Source organism: Charadrius vociferus, unplaced genomic scaffold, assembly GCF_000708025.1.
Source record: "Charadrius vociferus isolate BGI_N301 unplaced genomic scaffold, ASM70802v2 scaffold59, whole genome shotgun sequence".
NCBI classification, from domain to species: Eukaryota; Metazoa; Chordata; class Aves; order Charadriiformes; family Charadriidae; genus Charadrius; species Charadrius vociferus.
The window spans coordinates 1325980-1346706 of record NW_009661371.1 but is presented as its reverse complement, the minus strand read 5'-3'; the positions used below and the strand labels follow the sequence as shown (position 1 = coordinate 1346706).

The 20727-nt window shown below is 39.5% G+C and overlaps 1 protein-coding gene across 1 annotated transcript in view; it reads left to right on the top strand.

Annotated features, from left to right (window-relative positions):
• Window positions 1-20727, top strand: part of GATB (glutamyl-tRNA(Gln) amidotransferase, subunit B) — a 195814-nt gene that overhangs the window by 1462 nt on the left and 173625 nt on the right. The gene's annotated exons all lie outside the window — the stretch shown is intronic.

Sequence of the window (20727 nt, the reverse complement as noted above, 5' to 3'; positions counted from 1 at the left end):
TCATCACTGCTTTGTGTTCATGAAATTACCATTTATGTATGAGGAAAAATACCTGCTTGTTACATCAAAACACCTAATGACATTTTCCATTAATATTCAGTTCTTTGTTCTCACTTTGCTCCAGTTCTGGCAGCAATTCCCCATGACCACTGCATAAGGTTTCATTAGGTTACTTATCCTTGAGAAACACTTTCATTTGCCATAGAAATGACTGGAAGGATAACTTAGTTGCTCACTAGTGAGCTCTGATCTCCCTCCCCCTCCCTACTCTTTTCATTTAATTTAAGGAAAACAATAAGAAGAGACTTAACTCCACTTCTTCCCCTCTCTTTCAGATATAGTGAAAATAAGATAAAAACCCTCTGTCAGGTCTGTCACGAAAATTTCAGTTTATTTATTATGAAATAACATGGTTTTCCCAAGGGAGCAAGCTATTCAGCTTCTCCTGTCATCATCAGACACTAAAAGGGAGGGAGAATTGCCTACTTTTGATCAATAAATTCTTCTGTGCCAATAAACGTGAAAATTTCAGGTAAGATTTTTCTTGTATATTATTCAGGAGAAGAAGTTGTAAGCGACCTTCTGACTGGCTTATTTTTCCCCTATAGGAACTTCTGTGCCCTACTGACAGTACTGCTAAGAGTATTTCTGGGAGAGACAATAAAGAATCCTGACAACCATTTGGACATCTCTTCTTATTTTATATTCTGCTTTTTGTTTCCTTATCTGCACCCTATCCTTTATTCCCCTCCCCCACAAGAGCTTGTGGGCCTTCCTCCCTCCCTCTCCCCCTCACTGTGAATGCCATTACCCTAGGGACATCAGGAAAATTTCCAGATGTAAACAAAAACATAAATCCCTTTGCTTCTCTGCTCCTACTTCCTTCTTTTCTGTATTTCCCTTCTTCTCCCCCCAGCTTCATAAGTACTTCTGCATGTTTAGCCACCTGCAGAGACTGAGGGTGGAAGACATGAAATCAGAAGCAAACAAAACCTCTGCTTGCTTTAGCTTAGTCATTAATAGCACCATTAGCTTATTGAACTCCAGGATATATCATGTCACAGTTCGTGATTCAGGGTCTCTCAATTGCTCTTACATTGTTTATATCCTGAGTCAGAGTCTTTCAGATAATTTAGGCTTAATCATTCTTCTGCAACAACAGTCTTATGGGTGCCATTTAATCAAATCTATCAGTCATGCTACAAGACATCTTCAAGTTTCAGAGGAATCACCAGACACTGACTTAGCATTTATTTACTTGTGGGAGTAAAATTGTTATTTGTGCTTCAGCTCGGTGAAAATGCCAAATGACAAGGAAGCTGAGTGACCTGAGGTATCTGTATCTGTTTTGCTGATTTAGGAACAGGGAGGTCAACTGGATAGCAGAAATACAGAAATGAGGAAAGAATCCTGACCTCAAACAGCAGACATGAACCAACCACTCAGAGTTAGTACGCACAATTTGCTTGGCTTTCTTCTGTGACCGAACCAATGCAGACAAAAAACCCCAGAAAGTACTAGCCATTAAAACTGTAAACAACTGAAAAAAAACCTCATTCCAATGTGTTGCTACAGCACCTGTCATCTGAATGCTTTTGAGAAGTATTTTAGAACAGGGATGTATTTATTTTTACGCTTTCCCTTCATCTCTAATTGGGGTAAGAGAAGAGGTCACCCATAAGCAGGAAGACGAGCCAGCGCAGCCACGTGATCTGTATAATACTCTAATTCCATAAGCAAAGAATAAAAAGCTCAACAGTGATCCTGAGTTCATGCTTGATCCACAAGTCTACCTTTTGCCACTTTGTCTTGCAAAGTCATCAAAACAAAATATTGGGGAAAGGGTCAACGAGTCCATGCTGCAGGGAAAAACTGTGTCCTTTATTTCAGATTTGTTTTTAAAGACTTAAGAATATTAAGGGAGGATTCAAACATTTAGTACATTTTTTTTAATGTTTTTTTATTTTTTATTATTAAACAACACACACAAATTTACTATTGTTTTGTTGTAGGAAACACTACATACAAGCAGTGGTTGGCAAGGAAACCAGCCCCTAATGTGTCGTCTGCCAATTCAAACACACAGTCACCACAGAGATATATGTATCCTCTACTGCCCAAAAGAATAAATCTGATGAAAATCTAATCTTCCATTGTTGTTATTTATGAAAATGGTACTTAAGCATTTTTTATCTGCTTTTGATTGGATGGACGAGTATCACATATGACCTGGCTCTGGCTTTAATGCTCCTGGCAATACTAAGAAGGAAATGTGTTTAATTTAGATGAGAATTAGTAATCTCCCAAAGCTAATTTATATCCCTGACTCAAACACTTTTTAAAAGGTTGGTCAAATCCTCTTCCTCTACAGTCTCACCTGGGTGACAACTTTTAGAGAAGTATTATTTAGCAAACAACATCCTTTTTCATACTTTTTTACATCTTACAGTGGGATGATAAGCTTGTTCCCATGAAAGAAACTTTCTCAGGCTTTGTAGAACAAAATGTTTTGCTTCTAGATCGCAAGCAACCTACAGATGGCTAAGCAATTTAATTCATTAGTATCTGCAAATTTCTGTAAAGCACAGAATACTATTAATCTTTGGATTATGGATGGGCAAACCAACACAAAAATAATTGAGCTTCACAAAGCACTTGCAGCAAAACAAGGAACAAAACTAATACCTCAAAGGTAACAGCTCTGCATCTGGATTCTAAACCACCCTTCTCTAAAGAGCCTCCATGCTTCTGGTTCATGGTGTCAGTAAGAATGGTGGAATAGTTTACTCAGCATGTTACCCTCTACGACACAACTCTGTTCACTTTTCAGAGAATCCTGTGGGTGGGTGAGTGTTTCCTGCCCAACACTGTTGCCTGGTCCTTGGGAGCTCGTCATCAGCTCTCTGTCTCGGGACCTTCCCTTGTACCCTTTGAATTACAAGTACAACATTCATCCGGTTTGCTTTCAAACCTTGTATGATAGACATACATATCTATACCATCCACTTCCTCTCCCTACTGTCTTATTCCTGCACTAAGCCTCAGGACTGTTTGTCAAGTGTAGAGGGCTCAGCATCCTGGGGTACCAGACTCTGTTCAATGTTCCCTCCCACAGTCCATCAACAATATGAATTGACAACTCCTCACAAATATAAGGGACTAAAGCATGCTGATGGCACAACTCCGATTTCCAATATTTGTTGCTTTTCACCTAAGGCGTATCTGCCTGGAGTCTGTCAGGTTGTAGCTGCTGTTCAAAAGCTGCTGCATTTTTTTCTGTTCTCATACAGCCCTGCCTTGCCCATGGACCTGGTCAAGCTGCTTGTCCACAACAGTAGCCAGGAGAAATTCAACCTGTGAGGATGCTACCTTTAAGCAGAATTTCTTTGGTCTGAGATGCTGGGCTCCTTTAAAAAGTAGAGGAAACTGTTATGAAGTCTGTCTGTGCAGTGGACTCTCTAGATGCCTTTGTTCTGCTGCTGTGCACTAAAAGTTGTTCTTAGTTTCATGTTCTTTGTGTCCTGGAATGAATGAAAGCAAGCCTGCAGTGCCTTTTATCACCCCTAGTCTAATTGGCCTTATCCTCAGTTTCACTTGCAGCTAGCTGACAACTACATATACTAAGTTTTTCCTAAAACATACATCTGCACATTTTTCTGGCAATCTCCACTGCATTTTTGAAAAATACCTGTTTCTACCTTCAGTGACAGAACTAAGAGAGCAGCACTTCCAAAACAGTAGTATCAGCACCCAATGGAGTTCACAGCTGTTTTCCAAAACAGGGTTTGCCACATTTGCTTTGACCATGTTTTGCTGTTTAAAAAGAGCATGTTTACCAATATTTGAAGGGACGGAATGAAGTACTTTTGAAGTAATTGGTCTGCATAGGAAATACCATGCCATTTAGGAAACAGACAGGGCACTACTTGTTTACACATCTGTTCAGAAACAAGCTTACACTTGCTCATTCACACCACCAGCCTTAACCGATTGCTTAGCAGCGCAGTTGAGCATAAGGAATTCAGCTACCTGACCAGCATAATACTAACCATGAAAACATTTATGGCAGTGCCTGCCACTTTTGTTGGCCAACAGGTAACAACAGCAAGTAACCGGGACTCTCAATCGCTACCTTAACTGTGGAAGTGGTGGCTTAAATTTATGTTTTATGTTCATAAGGTTTCAAGCAATGCTGAAAAGTCTCATAACCATGAGCTGTGCACATATCTATTTAGTGATACTTTATGGCAAGTACATTAAAAAAATACGCTTCAGCTGTTTATTACTTTGAATTAATAAAATTCATATCTAAGATTCTAGATGTTCTTGGAAACAACTAATCCAGCTTTAGAAACTGTAATGGTTTGAAAAATGAGGTTCATCGGTTCATTTGTCACAATGCCAGAGACAACTGGGCCCATTAAAATCATGCCCATACACATCAAAGACATCGTCAAAGACAAGAATGAGTTGAGTGAGATGCTGAAACATGGCAAACAAAGTGAGTGTGCTATGTTCTGACTACCATTAGAGAAATAAAACACTTATTTCAGAAGGCAATAGCAGCAATAGGAGACAGGCTGTGGATAGACAGGCTTATCTGAGAAAACTTTCTGAATACTGAGGATAGTAAAGTAAGGAATAGGTTGCCTAAACTGTTCTTAAATGCCTACACTACTATGCTATTTCCATAGTGTCACGGTTTAACTCCAGTGAAAAAACTTGTGGGTTGAGATAAAGAGAGTTTAGTAAGTACAGCAAAAGCTGTGCACACAAGCAAAGCAAAACAAGGAATACATTGACTACTTCCCATTGGCAGGCAGGTGTTCAGCCATCTCCAGGAAAGCAGGGCTCCAGCATCTCTAATTGTTACTTGGGAAGACAAAGCACCATCACTCCAAATGCCTGTCCCCCTTCCTCCTTCTTCCCCCAGCTTTATATACTGAGCATGACATTATATGGTATCGAATATCCTTTTGGTCGGTTGGGGTCAGCTGTCCCAGCTGTGTCCCCTCCCAGCTTCTTGGGTGCCCCCTGCCTTCCTGTTAGCAGGCCAGTATGAGAAGCTGAAAGGTCCTTAACTACTTACAAACAACTAAAATATTAGCGTGTTATCAACATTATTTTCATCCTAAATCCAAACCACTGCACTGTAGCAGCTGCGAGTAAGAAAATTAACTCTATGCCAGCTGAAACCAGGACACACAGGCAAACATCTTTCAAGAATACTTAGATAAAGCTGATCCTGTTATGGATCAGAGAAAAAAAAAAAAACAAAACAGCTGTCTCCAACCTTTCCTGGGGAAAATTCCAGAGTAACCACCATCAGCTCCTTGCCAGTTAGCTCTGCTTGCCTCATCACTCCTTATCTCTTGCTCTGCCTGCCTTCGTTATTTCTACCTTCTCTCTGAGTTCATGCATCCTCAGCCTCATGTACAACCTGCAGACCCTGTATCTCCGTGTCCTCCTGAAGCCCTGCAGCTACCTCCTCACAGCAGTGCCTTAAAGCTGAGGTAGGACTATGAGGAAAAAAAAAAAAATTAAGTTAGAGTTGATGCTGAGGCCTCCTTGGTATGGAAAAAGATACCCTGCTGCTTCAAATTGGTTTTTTTTCAGACTGCGTCCCTTTGTTATCTCCTGGTAGCACTGCCTTCCTCTGACAGTACGGTCATGGGTACACAGCCCAAGCTAACACAGCAGGAAGAGCCTTTTACGTTGTGTTCTCTTGCATTTTTCAGGTTTACTATCAGTGCTCCTCACTAGGAAGAGCTGATGGACTAGGCAATCTCTCAATAACCCTTCTAGCCATATTTCCATTATTCTGTTCTCCTGTGATTTACTAACAATAAGCCAGACAACTCAAATAAAGACTGAAAGGAAGGAAAAATCCCTAAAATAAGTGGTGGGAAAAATTAAAAAGAAGAGGTGGAAAATCTTTATTATAAAGAAACACAGTGGCCCAAACATTCAAAAATGGCTGTTAAAAGTTTGCCTAGAATCCTGAATGTTGTAAGTGCTGAGTACTTTCATCTGTCATTATTACCTCGGTACTTGCAAGTCCCATCACTGAATTAACTGCTCTGAAAAGTAAGACGCATTTGTTCCTTCCAGTGCCTGAAGTGACTGATGTGGATGCAGATGTTTAATTTTAGGCATGCAGACTTGAAAAAATACAAGTGATTAGTTCCAGGGTTAGTTCCCAGATAGATTTACTGCAGCTAGACAAAAACCAAAAATCCATCTGCTTTACATTTTACTAGGAAAGTAGACAGTTAAGATAAAGCTGGTTTAGTGAACTACTGAAGAGCCCTCACTCTGCAAAAATAACGGACTCTGTAACATCTCCCAGGTAACAGCCACCTTGGCCTTAAATAACATAGACCCCCCCTGGTCTTTCATACTAACATGAGGCACTTTTTATCATTTATCATGTATCTACTCTCACATGTGTATGAGAGCCTGGGCACAATTAGGAAAAGCTGCAACCCCTGGATTCCCATTGAGCAAAACTATGGCTCCAGCCCCCTATCCTTGATCGCTTATAGGAAGGGGAGTGGTTGCCGTAACTTTGGACTATACACGGGCTCTCTGCTCTTTTTCCTAAAAACCTTATCCCAGCCTCAGATTTAAGAACTTCTTTTATCCCTTCGTGTTCCAAAAATCTGACACATGCAGATCTTCTCCCTTCTAGAAACAAATGCTTTGAGACACAGATTAACATGGCAAAGTTAACAAGTGTGGTGCATCTTGCACACTGCAGTACTATATTAATAATAAATATTAATTTACATCCCCGCAGTAGGGAAAACTCTGACAGATCAAACAAGCATTTGAGTGTGAAACCACCTGAACCTCTTCATGAGATTTCCTAGGGACTTGTCCAATTTAAGAAAAAGTTACCAGTTTGGAATAGGGAATAACATTTTTATTCAGACATGATTTTATGCTCTACTGCAGGGTGTCTGGCCTGTGTGCTCGGCAAATGAAAGGTGGAGCCCCAGTGCATTTGCCTGTGCCCCACAGGGGAATGTTCTGACTGAAGAAACTCCCCTTGAGCACTCCTGTCACTGACCAGCTGTTCCCAAAGTGCAAGGAGAGGCTCTGGATGGGGTTAAATGCCAACTAGGAAAGCTTATTAGTCTATTTTATAGTGGTATTTTTCAGGAAAAAACCCAACACGGGACATGAAGAGAAAATAGCAATGACAGAGGGAAGAAGCACCTTTAACTCTTAACTTTGAAGGGAACGTATTTTTAACCCTCTTAAGGGAATGCTTGCTTTTTCCATCCAGTTTAATAAAACTGATCGCAGAGAACTAATTTCTGCTAGGTAAATAGCAAATGGTACATCAATTTCCTGTCAGCAGCTGCAGTTTCAACAGTTTCAGTCTTTCATTCAAATGTGTGAATGCTTTGCTTAAATTGCACATTTCTCATTTAGTGTACCTTGAAAATATGTACTGTCACTCACTCAATCTCTGAGAAGGGTTTGGCTGTGCTGTGGTTTGCATAAAGCAGCACTAGAGAGGATCATTCAAGCAGATAAGAGGAGACATTAGAACACATGCAGGTAGAGTTTGGGAGAATTAAAAAAAGCCTCTGCCTACAATTCTGTGTAGCAAATGAGGCGTCCAAACGTGTAAGTTCTAAATCAGCTCACCAAATCCATCTGATTTCTCTCAAAGGTTAAAGGCTAACTACTCCTGTTAAAAAATAAATTATCACATAGACTCAAGGAGCTTAAAAAGATAAGAGGTGTCTCTTAAAAAAAAAAAAAAAGCCCAATTTGGAAGTCTTAAACATAGTAATGAAGTAATGCAAATCTTCAGAAAATTCTACCTTGCTGGCCAATTCCTGTAAGTAACCTTTCTTTTTGTCTCTGACTGCTGCGTTACATTGACAGGAAGAAACTAGCATGTCATTTACTTAACCTAGCTAAGATTTCTCATTTGTACCTCCAGCAGTGCCATTTCTCCTCCCCTCCAGTCTAGGAGCTGTGTGATTTATGTGTGTTCTCACCACTGGCTGCTCTGGGGATTCCAGACCTCCTCATGTACCATGCTGACATTCTGCAATCAGCTCTTAGTGGAGTCCAAGAACAAGTTACAAGACAGAATGTCTCTTGCATAAAACTAGGACCTTCCAAAAATTCCCAACTAAGGCTTTGTTTTGGGGTTTTTCCCCCACTAGAAATTACCTGTTTGCTGAAATTTAATCTTTTTAAAGTAGTACTCAGTTTTGGAAAAATATACAGATTCCACCACAAACAGTTCTGTTTACAAAACAGTTATTCAAAATAAAGCCAAATTTAAAATTCCATTAACATTTGTGTTAAAATTAAACTTGTTTCTCCATAATGACACTGTTTTGGGAAGGCATTTCACATTTTTTTTCTCCAAATTTTTCATTCCTATTTTTGCTTTGAGACAAGACAGACTTTGAAGACATGAAACTTCCTACAAAAAGGAAAATCAGTTTTTACACTTTCAGAACAAAGGTAGTTATTAAAAGGATGGGGTATTTGCCTGCCGTTGTTCTTTGATGTGTACTGTCTATATGTGTATTCACATTATGGATGCACCACAACGCAAACCCTGCAAGCCGGAGACTATTTTACTATACCAGTATCGATAGCTTATCTGAAGCCATGGTTAATTAAGCATAGAGTTTGTGATCCTATAAAAGGGAGTAGCAGTGAAGAAGTGAACATATAATTAACACATCACTGTGACAAACCCCCCCATGCACATCTTTTTCCTTCAGGTGTTTTTCTATATGTACATTTATACTGTGTCTGATTTCAACCAGTATCCCAGCATTTACCTACAGGATAGCAGAATTCCTAGGAAGAATAAAGACTGAAGATCTGACCTCCCAGAAGCAGCATCGCTGCAAAGTTTCAGTAAGAGCACGGCATGTAATAGAAGTGTGAGCAGAGCTCACACGGTAGCTATGGGTGCATTCTGCAAGGATGCCATCAGTGCTGCTTCAGTTCTGGCTGAGCGAGCAGGATGCTCCTTCCCAGCTATCTCATAATGCCTTTTCACACAATCGGTCATCCAGGGAGGAACCCGCCATGTTGGAACAGATGGTTCCTTAACCAGTTGGCAACAAACTCAAAAATACGGGTTCCTAAAGCATCTTGCACTGCTAGTACAAACCAGACAAAGCAAACCTCATTTCAAGCATGCAAAGCAGTCATAGATGGAGATGTGCAGCTCAGAAAACAAATGAAAACACAGGCAGATTAGTAGTTTCACTTAGGAGAAATCCTGACAAATCCTGACACTACATTTAGTAAGAATTCAGAATTATTTCAGAGTCTGATTTTGTCCCTAGAAAAGGTTTAAGAGAATGTGCGATTACTGCCTCAATTATGTTCACTTTCCCAGCTAATGGCTCTCCAGAAAGATGTTTTCATGGACAAACAAAAAGGGAAAAGGTTTATACAGATTCAAAGGTTCTTCCCACTAACAACATTGATGCCAAGTTCAATATCACTGCAGAGGCATATGGTATCAGGGGAAAGGGGAAAGCTAACTTGTCAGTAGTTGGTAGGAATACATTTTAAAAAATGTATTTGGGGATGCTGGCCAGAAATAGTTGCCAATTAGTTACCAAACTAATAGAGAAACCTATATTTTGCAGATTAAATAAGTAATTCAGAACTACCATGGATTAACTGTACCGTTTCTGTAAAGCTCAATTGCATAGACACATTGCTTAGTCTTTCTAGTGGATTTTTAACTGCTGCTAACGATATAGAGAGTAAAACTTAAAAAAAAAAGTAATGTATTCTAACCTGGGAGTCAACAAACATCTGTGCAGGGAAATAAAAAAACCCCATGAAGTCTAACTGATAAAAGCTAGACATTTTCTCTGTCCTCTCTGTATGGAGAGTTTCATTTGTGTGTGTCAATAGGAAGGACCTTAGGAAAAGGTAAAATCCCTTTTTGTTTCTGAATGATCTTTACTACTTCTGTGATGGCAGACTGGGGCTGCAGTGCCCTGTCATTCTTGGACAGTTCGGTGCCATTAATCTCACTGGAGGAAAAGCTGGAAAGACTGCAACATTTGTGCTCTTTAAAAGAGTAAAATCTTCCATCGCAAGAAATACAATATTGGTAGTGAACTGGAAAAGCAGAAAGATGATACCAATGCTTACCAAACTCATACTGGCAGGCTTTTTTTCCAGCAAGGCTGTGTATTACTAACATTATGTTGCAGGACACAGCAAAAGATTTATCTTCAAGTTTTCTTGATAACAGTAATTTGGTGTACAGGTGCCCAAGCAGCCCCAAGAATTAACTGAAAAAATCCGATTCCTCTTTTTAATGACCAAAATCAAAACCCCTGAAAAACTTATTTTTTCCATAATATTCTTCCTTTGTATGAAACAAAGAACTGCTGAATGTAGAGATGTGTGGAGAGGGAAAGGGTCAGGGTTTTTAATTTTCAAAAATTCCTACCTGAGAAGTATTAACATGGTGTTACAAAAGTATGTAAAGATCTATAAAAGACTGGACTGAACCACTCTTAAGAAAGATAAAATGGGGGTATGAGTTTGATGACAGACAAATTCTGGCAGCTGTCACAAACCTAGGTAAAGCTCTTGTAAGACCTTCATGACATCACTACATACATCTTGTTGCACGTAACATGCTCAAACCATAAAGCAAAAAGCTATACTGTCAACAGAGCATTCCGTTCCTCTAAAATGACATGCCACTATTAGCATCAATGCTGCTAGCTTTGGATGATGTGTTACCTACTGTTCTAGCTACTGAGCAGAGAGAAAAATGGGAGAGAGAAAAGGACCCCTACAGTTCTGAATCGATCCTACGGTCTGCCCTGGCACACAGAAGGCAAATCTTTTTGGACATGAGAATTGATAGGGGTACTTCAGTCTTTAGTTTCAACCTGAGCATTTGGAACTCTCTTGGGCTGATTTAGAGACTGAGGTGCTCATGTCTTCTGGAGATGGTTGCATTAGTGCCTCTTCAGAATTAAGAATGACTCCTTCTTTCTAACTCTTCTGTCGCATGCTGTTGACAGGAACAAAGGACTAATTGAAAACCTAGGTACCCTTAATAAAATTGCAGAACAAAACTAGCTTGAATACAAACTGGAAATCCAAGAGCAAAAAAACCCCACCCGCTCTGAGCACTTACATAGGCAATTCTTTCATGCTACAACACTAAGCTAGAGTGTCAAACGTAACTAACCGTTACAGACATTTATTTCTGTAACACAGCACTACTTAAGAAAACAGAAACAGCAAATTCAGAGTACACGAAAACTAAAGCCTGTTTTCTTACAGTTCTTAGAACAATGGTCTTTTGATTGTTTTCTCCACCTACCTTTCTACTAAATTGCGCAGTGGAAAAATATGCTTTTCTATTTCTCACTTCTTTCTTTGCAGTGCACCCAGTCATGGCTTGCAGTCACCAGTTAGAGTTCCATTGGGCAGCAACACCCACCAGCAGCTCTAGCTTGTAGGGGAAATACTGTATTCTACAGAGCCTCACTCTAACTTCAGGCCATAAAATGACATGCCATTTCTGCACTCTTTCCTCCATCCATAATATTGCCTTTCATATCATCCAGTCACATGGTTGGCCAGCACAGAAGTCCTTTTAGTAGCTCTTCTCCTACTGTTCACGAAAAGCCAGTTCCGTTTGCAGCCAAAGATCTCATATTTGACTGTAAGAGTATCCTGAGAGAGCTCTGTAATCTCTCACCAGCATCCTGGATTCAGGATGTCAGCTCTTACAGAACCATGAAGGCAGCTTAATAGCAAACTAGATTCTGCAAAAAAATTGTTTGAATAAAAAGCACAACAAAAGTAATGGACTGCTTTTACTCTACAATGTATTTCTCACTCAGGATCCATTAAGTACTGTTCTGTTGCTTTGTACCCACATAAAAAAATTTCACGTGAAGTTCAGGCACAATAATTAGGAAAAGTGATGCAAACTAGTCTCTTTCTCCAATTACTTATGCAAATTAACCTCTTCAATTTCATTAGTGGTTATGGTAGAGAAAATAACTTCTCATTCTTAGGCCAAAGGACTACAACCATATTGTAGTGCAATACAAGGAGGACTATGTAAGACATAGCATCTATTCCCAGGAGACATTTTTTAAGCCCTACTTATAATACAATAAGATTATAAATAACCTAGCAAGAAAAAAAAAATGTATCTGAGTAAATATTTTGTTTGTCCTTCGGCAAAAGAACTCTCAAGAAAAAAAGAAAGGCCGCACAACAGTCAAACATTCATAGACAGAAATCAGTAGCTTATGCAGCAAGTCACATTGTGAGTTTCCTAGTTTTTAGGCTTCCAGAAAGATTGCTTTCTCTTTGCCAGCCAGTCCTTTGATATGCTTGTCATGCATGTAAAGCTATTTATCGATGGGTATATAATGCTGTCTAAACCAATTTAAAAAAAAAAAAATTAAGTCAATCCATCAGCATCTACTATATTAAATCATGTACTCATTAGGAACACCAAACCTACCCATTAACAATCTTAGTTGGGGAAAAAAGGCTAGGGTAGAGTCCCAGACAAGTTCTCTTTCTCTCTCTCATTTTTGTGAGTGAAAGAATTTAACAAGCAACCGTTTTCCAGCAGCTGACCGTGAAATGGATCATGTTTTATTTATTCTGCACAAATGGCAAATCACAGCAAAGTGTAGCCTTGGGATTAATCAGTGGACTTTTATCACTGGGGCACCAGTTGGACTTTGGTTCCTCTCAGTGCCTACAAATCACTCTGATTAGATGACTGCCTGCAACATTCATCATTTGACTTTGCTGGCCTCAGGCATAATAACTGGAAGACTGTATAAAAGGGATGAGCCTCCACAGAGTGGGTCACTAAGGCTTGATATAAAGGGTGAAAATTAGTGTGTCTGAGAGAAGGTTAGTGAATAACAGTCAGCTATGCTGTGAAAGTCTAATCTAGAAACGAGACAGTTATAGAGCCTTGAAACACTGAGCTGCCTCAATTCCTGGATAAAGGTCTGGAACTTTTACAACTGAGTGCTGGCGGCAGAGCTGGGGGTCATACAAGCTGCAGTTTTCTCACCTCCACTCAGTAGAAGAAAAGGAGCTAATATGGAGAACAATCAAAAGCCAACACAAACATAATACAAAATTGATATTGGTTAAGGTTATTTGTAATGGATGTCATGATGTCTGCTCTCTTCTAGATGGCAGGCAGGAGCACCTGGTCTAATGAATCTACCTTGGAGATGCTCAAGCCTACAATGTCAGAGATAGGTCAGCGATTTGGTCTTTCTCGAAATGTTGGCATAGGAGGATCTTAACATTTAGTAATCCTGAAAAAGATGATGTGCATTTTCTGGTGCCATTAAAATGTGTCCAAATTTGGCCTAATTCAAACACACAAAACACCCAGTTTTAGATATGCTGAAGCTCTTAGTAAGGAATTTATTTTTTTCTACATTCCATTTACACTGCAAAGCTTCCCCTCCACTGATACTAACGTAGCAGGTTCAAATCTGAGTTCATTTATTGTCCAGTTCCCAAATCCAGATGCTTCTCTATACTACCTGCAGAATAGGTTTCCCCGCTGCAATGCTGTATGACTCTCCACACAGAATAACTGTTTACTGCTGCTACTGTCAGGGACAGCAACACTAGTTGCAGTCTGATAGTAACTTCATCAACACAAAATAACAAAGGCTGTAAATCTAGCACTGAAGCTTTGGATTCAAATCCTATGTAGCATGTCATGTGTCATAATGGTCCATTAAAATAGTATTTATTCAATTGTTTAGAAAGTGCTTCGTTTGGTTGGCACGTGATACACAAATTTGCAGAGACCATTTCCGGCATTCAGAATTCCTGTGTTCCTGATTTTGCTGTATATGTTTTCTCTGCTTAAACATACAGTTCCTATACTGTTTATGAATTAAAAAAAAAAAATATTTGGGGCTCAGTCTGGGTATGAGGTATATATAAATGTAAACAATTTTCATTTGGAACAGTAAATATTACAGCAATATTACTTATTACCTACTGCATGAACATGATGGATGTGCTTTCTCTTCCCTTTACACATTATCCATTTGATTCCTTCAGCCTCTTGTCAATACCCATATTCACGGCAGCTCCTTCTGTTCAGTGAGCAGAAAGGAAAAGTATTTTTCTTTGAAGCTGATGTGAACACTGCTCAATGAATCATTCAGCAAGTACTACTGCATCTCAGTCATCTTACAGGCCATGATAGACCGAGGATCCTTGAATCTACAGCCAAAATGAGCCTTAGTATAGAGTGTCTTCTGTAGTTAAGATAAGCAGTAGCTTTCAAAGTATTAGTGGAAAATACTATACTCTGATCTGAGGTATATTATAATAGGATCTACTTAATATTCAATAGAGTGCTTTCAACACGCTTTCATTTTAAATACAGTTAAATGTATTGCAATCTCATATTTATCTCTCTGGAGAGCCTGAGAATATTTTCTCCATTGTACTGCAAATGGAAAAGAATACTCCAGCATCCCGACACATTCCTTTGGAGATTTCCAGTGCTTTAAATCAAAGCACCAAAACAAGCGTTTATTGTAGCAACCCAGAGGGAAGCATCATCTCCAATATCCCGATTCTTTGCAGCTGCTCATTCAGTATGGATGCAACCTGGTTATTAACAGTAACAAAGCTATCAAATGGGAACTTCCTTTGAAAGAAAGACCATCTATATGTCTGCACTGCATATTCTTTACATGTAAGAGGTACCCATAAAAATTTGGGGGGATTTATATTCAGATACATACTTACTCATATATTCTCTTGCTTTATATGTACAAAGTTTTCATTACAGGAAATAAAATGTGTAAAGTGAAAAAGGCCATCAAGTTGAAAAGTCAAGAGTTCAGAACAGGCCATAACAGAAGTCTTAATTCAGCTCCACTCCACAGAGAGGTTATGATATAATTATTAATTATATGCATACAGTTTTTCAGCTGGACTCCTGTCTCATTCAGCAGTCAGGATAGACAGAGTTAAGAGAGTGAGTTATTATAACCTCTTGGTTACACTCACTCAAATTTTGGCCCTTGGCCTTATTAGCTACACAACAGACTTTGCTATGCTGACCATCAAATTGCCGATTTTCTCCTGCGTGTTTCAACAGTATTCTCCCCTGATCACCTCTGCTATTCCAGTCAATTTTGTTACCATCCCCATTTTTCAGACACAGGAACCAAGGTACAGTGGAAGTGAAAACCACAAGAATTCATGGTCTAAACTGAAACACAAAGTTTCGTTTATGAGATTATACAGCCTTTTAAAGCACTTTGGATTTCAAAGCAAAGCTCCACTAGACATCAGCTGCGGTTGCGAGAGCTCAGCACTTTTACAGCACTAAGTTAGGTTTGTAGAAAATAAGACCTACAATAAGTGACTACTTAACAAAATTTAAGAAACTTCTCCAGGTTATTTTGTAGCAGATGCAGGAATAGACTACAAGGGATAGGAATGGCATTCATTTGCTTTATCTGTGACACCATTGTTCTAACAAACTCCTCATCCTTTCACCACACACATTCTCATTTCTGCAACAATGAACTAAGCAACTTCTATTCAATGTACTTAATGAGGTTGGAGCCTTTTGGAGGAAAAAAGCATGTAATAAAATAGTGCATTATGGCGCAGCACCAACTGCAGCATTTCTTAACTTTTGACTACCTAACTTTTACAACATTTGCATTGTTTCAATGTATGAAATGACACTTGAAAGTGCCTGAGCTTTTAAAACAAATTTCTTTAGGCAGAACAATACGTAACACTGAGATCTCTAGATATATTTTAGTACAAGCTTCTGGCGCTTGAATTAATGCAGCCACAGAGGTAGCAGGCCATTATTGCTCAAAAGAACCAAGTAGTAAGGGTATTTGGAACACAGACCTTCAAAGTAGTTTTCATAGCCATTTGCTAGTAGTAGAGGGTGTTAAAATTAAGAATTCTTCAGCATTTTCCAAATGCCTGAGGTTTTAGGGGAAATATGCTCTCAAGTATTACTTCCTTCCGTACTTCAGTCTTTCATTCACAGTTGGCATGAATCCCAGTATATGCAAGCAGCAATTGCAGGAGAAGTTCTGATCAACAGCGTAATCCTGGGACTGCACATATTCAGGGACATTAGGCGCAGACTAAACTTATGCTAACTTCAGTTTGAGGGGTGCAAGTTTCACAAAATTAAAAATGCTAGAATACAGAACTTTCTACAGAAAACATAATCACAGATTTTGCCAGTGGTACAACCTATAACAGATTAAACATATTACCTAATCTACAAAAATTAAGAAATCAAATAAAGGAAAACAAAGAGGCATGTTTTGATGTACCCCAAACTTAGTTACTTTGGAATTTCATCAGAGGTGACACAAGCTACCTTTGCTTTCCATCCAAGCGATTCCATTCTGTTTCTGGAGTAGCACTGCATCTTATACCTTAGAAGAAAACCTAGGTAGTAATAATGAAGCACCTTGTGGAATAAATTTTAAGAGAGAGCGCACGTGTGCAAAAGAGAACAAGTTTTATCCACACGTCTGATAAAATATCCATATCAGAATCAATCAAAAAATTATGCAGTATATTCACTGCTGTTCATGATAGATTTATAAAGTGTACAGATATTCTTAACTCTTGTAAACAAATGACTCTTCAGGTATATATCTAAGCTGTATGAAAAATACGGATGGTGCCAATAACTCTGGTACCCAGAAAAACATCCTATTAGATTATCACAACTTAACTGACATCAGAACAAACACGATATATGATGGGTTGTTAGAACATAATTCAAATGCTTCTGTTCAGAAATGCATATAACTTCACATAATGAGACGCATGCATTTTCTAATAAAACCATACATCTCACACAGAAAACAATCCACCTCTACTTCCATGTACATAAAACATCCATCTTAACAGCTGGAGAATGCTGCCAGGCAGTGATGTGGGCCATAAGGAGCTTAGCAGTTGCATTCCTTTCCTGCCTCTCCCCTGCAAATACTCTTGGACCCAGTTAAGCAAAGGAAAACAGAGGCAGATTGTAAGACAAGCCATGGGGCAGTAAGTTATTCCTGATGTAGAAGTATGTCTTTAACAAATGGAAAATAGTGGTATGATATGTGATCCAATTTTATTTTCCTTTCTAAGTTATGGAAGCATTCAGAGTAGGATTAAAAAAAATCACAAGCATGTGATACTAGCCCTCATCCCCAACTGACAGCAATGGAGAAATTAACCATTCCACTCAAAGGCACTAAGATACTCTGCCATGCATTAATATGTGTATTTTAGATGAGGACACAATCCCAAATTCAGCAGGAGCACTGTCTGTTTTGGTGGCAAAATATAACCGACCAGGCCTCCTAGTCAGGCAAAACCTTCTTGCTTACTTATGGCATCTCACTCCTCTGTGCAGGGGCTGTTCCCATCCCATACCAGTTTGCTCCACACCATCCCCAAGGAATCAGCTGAAGCAGGAAGGCCTGCCCTGCTTGGAGCGGCTGATCAGTACAAGCTGATCCTACCCCAGTACAAGTGAGCTGCTCCCGCAGCCCCTGGAGGCACTTGGAGAGCCACCTCCTGCTAGGGAACAGTGGTGGAACAAAGTTCTTCAGGGTATAAGAGCGGTGGCCTGGTATACAGCCTCCCATGCCCCACCTCGAACACTACTCACAGCCAAGCTCAGCTGGCCCTCAATCGCGTTCTCTCTCCAGATGGTGATCAGTGCCCACACATTGGTCTCAAGCCATAAGGCAGCATGTTCACAGGAAGGCCTGTAGTGAGATGTTAGCAGTTGAAAAGAAGCAGAGCCAATCATTGCAGAAGGAGCAGACAGCTGAGAGAACAGCATGAAGCTGTGCTCCATGGTCTGAGCAGTGCTGCCTGTACAATTAAGCAGCTTCCAACAAATCTGACCTCTGTTCAACTGACTGCAGAAAGCAGACAAAAAGTATCCTCCCCAGGAATGACTGCTCTGTTCTGCTACAACAATGCAGAAATTGGCTCTACCTCAGGGGTTGTTCCACCACTGAAACCTGTTCACCTTTACAAAGCGCAGCAGAAGACTTCACAGTAATTTTTATTCAAAATCTAACCCAACTGGCAATGTGATTATTAATAGAACGACCCTCCATGGATAAATATAATGTGTAAAAAGAACTGATCATGGTCCGGACACTGGACTGGCATGGACAAAGCTAAGGAGTAAGTATTATCGCTGTGGCTACATAGTCTGTGTTAGTATCACAGGAAGGGCAGACAGAGATGTAGGTTTAAATACAAAAGTTTATAAGTACTCTGATCACACCTTAAAGGATTTCATCCATCTCCCACAAACACTATTTTCACTTCAACACTTATCAATTCCATTCTTCAGATGCAATATAGTTGACATAATGATACTGTTCGTGACATGCTTTATGAATCCAATTAATTGTAAATTAAGTGCAAGGCCAAAACCTTGAATTCAACCTATAACTCAATAGAAGTGGAATTAAGAGAGAAACTAATACAGCATGGGATTTTGTCAGTTTGCATCATGGAAAAGGTGGTGCATGGCATTTTGGACTTACCATACCTTCTGTAAGCTTTGAAGCCCCTGGTCATGAATATGAAAATTACCATGACTGAACTTCAATAAAAAAAGAAAAGGAAATGCAATTTGTAGAGAAGACCACTTCTCACAAAAAAAAAGAAAAACGGAATCTAAAACCCAACAAATCCAGGTAAAGATAGTTTAACATATTGTCTTCAGATTGAAAGTGGAAATGTTGGAAATGCTATATGGGAGTGCTGTGGGACTTCCTTTCTCCACCCTTATCACCTTAGTTTTTCTGGAATTCACTATCAATCTCTTTTTCTTCAGCCAAGTGCTAATCTCAAGTGTTATGGGTAATTAGCAGTACCTGCTGTTTGTTCTGGATAAAAAACCAAGTTATGTTTTGTCCATCATTGCCATTTTAGTCCATATTGCATCAAAACTGTCACTAGTGGCATGACAAAGAATGAGGAGAGAAAAAAGAAGAGACAGATGATGGTGGCTGCAAAGGCAGGCAACAGGTGAAAACTGAGAGAAAATAATGAAGCTATGTTACCCTATCAAGACATTAAAAAGCCACAAGACATGAAGGTCCACCCAAACATAAAAACCAAAACAAAGCATAAAAACATAACGAAGGACAGACAAAGAACAAAGGTGTGACTAATCAAAAAGGCACAAAGAATGGCCCAAAAGAAAATCTAGCAAAACAAAGTGGTTTAATTTCATATTAAACTCCTAAATCAGAGGCAATTTTGAGTACTGGTGAAGTGAGTAAATCAACACTATGCACTCCATGCCTTTGCTTATCAGGACATTTTTAACTATACACATAATTTTAGACTATCATCTGTCTCTGTTTAAACAATCAGGACTGGATTGCCATCTGTATTCACAGTTTGTTCAGGTCTGACAGTTACACAGGTAAAAAATGAAACTTCCTAATGTCTCTGCTTCCTATACTATACTTCCTATGCCCTTTCCCCAGAAAACAAGACAGAGCTGCTGATAAGCCCTGCTTCCCAAGTCAAGTATATCTGAAGCTGTCTGGTGTTCTATTTAAGGACTCCATCAACCTACAGCCCCATGCCACCCGCCATCAGTCACTGCAAAGTGGTTTAGGGAGCAAGGATGGCTTAGAAATTTTAAAAAGGACTAGAATAACTTACAAACTTTGAAGTATTTTATGCCAGAATTTAATCTAATATTCTTGCAGTACTTTGTATCTAAGAAAAGACAAGTGTCTCAAATAAGGTTCGCTTACTCTAGGAAGCCCCTGATGGGGCCATAAGCTGACTGGTAACCACTGAGTATACGACTCCTTATACAACACATTCTGTTCAGTATATGATACATACAGTATCATTCAAGAGAAGCTGTGCTCACTCCAGTATGCAGCATCTGTTTCTATGGATTCAGATTGCAGTTTGTGCAGAGTTCGTTTCAAAATACAGTTTGTGCTTTTCTGAATAAACAGGTTTGAATTAGGTTCCTAACTCAGCCTTTATAAATTCAACTATAGCACATAATACGATTATTTACCACTTTTATAAAGTGACAAGTGTCTACTACACAAGTATTTGGGGAATTATCCAGTTTGAATGCCTTCAGTTAAAAACCAACCTCCATATTTTTATAAGATCAAAGCTGGTATTCTCTGTTTAGCCCCTATTCAGAAAGAAGATGTCAAATCTCAGCCAGAGTTTTTCTGCATTCAGACTTTAACAGCCGCTGATTATCCCCTATCAGAGTTAAACCTGCTGGAAGCTGTTTGGAAAAATCCTCCTGTAGCTTTCATTCCCCGTGCTTTCCTCAAAGCACCGTGTAGGATACCAAGGTAACTCCCAACCCAGAAGGGAGCTCAGGCCAAAGCTCACCCATAACCTCTGATTCTTATGGCTGTGATGGAGACCCCGCCAAAAAAATTAACATAGCATGACTTTGCGCCACTTTCTTCAAGGAATCTCTGCACATACAAGTCAAAGAGGAGAAGCAGGTAAAGCATGACCCCGCGTTTGCCTCTAAATCACTACCTTTTTTTCCTCCATAGATTCCCCTTCTGTTGGAGGCACTAACAGAGGATGGGGAGGAAGGCAGGTGGTTGAAGAAAATAGCTTTTATCTCCAAACTCCATGCAGAAGAGG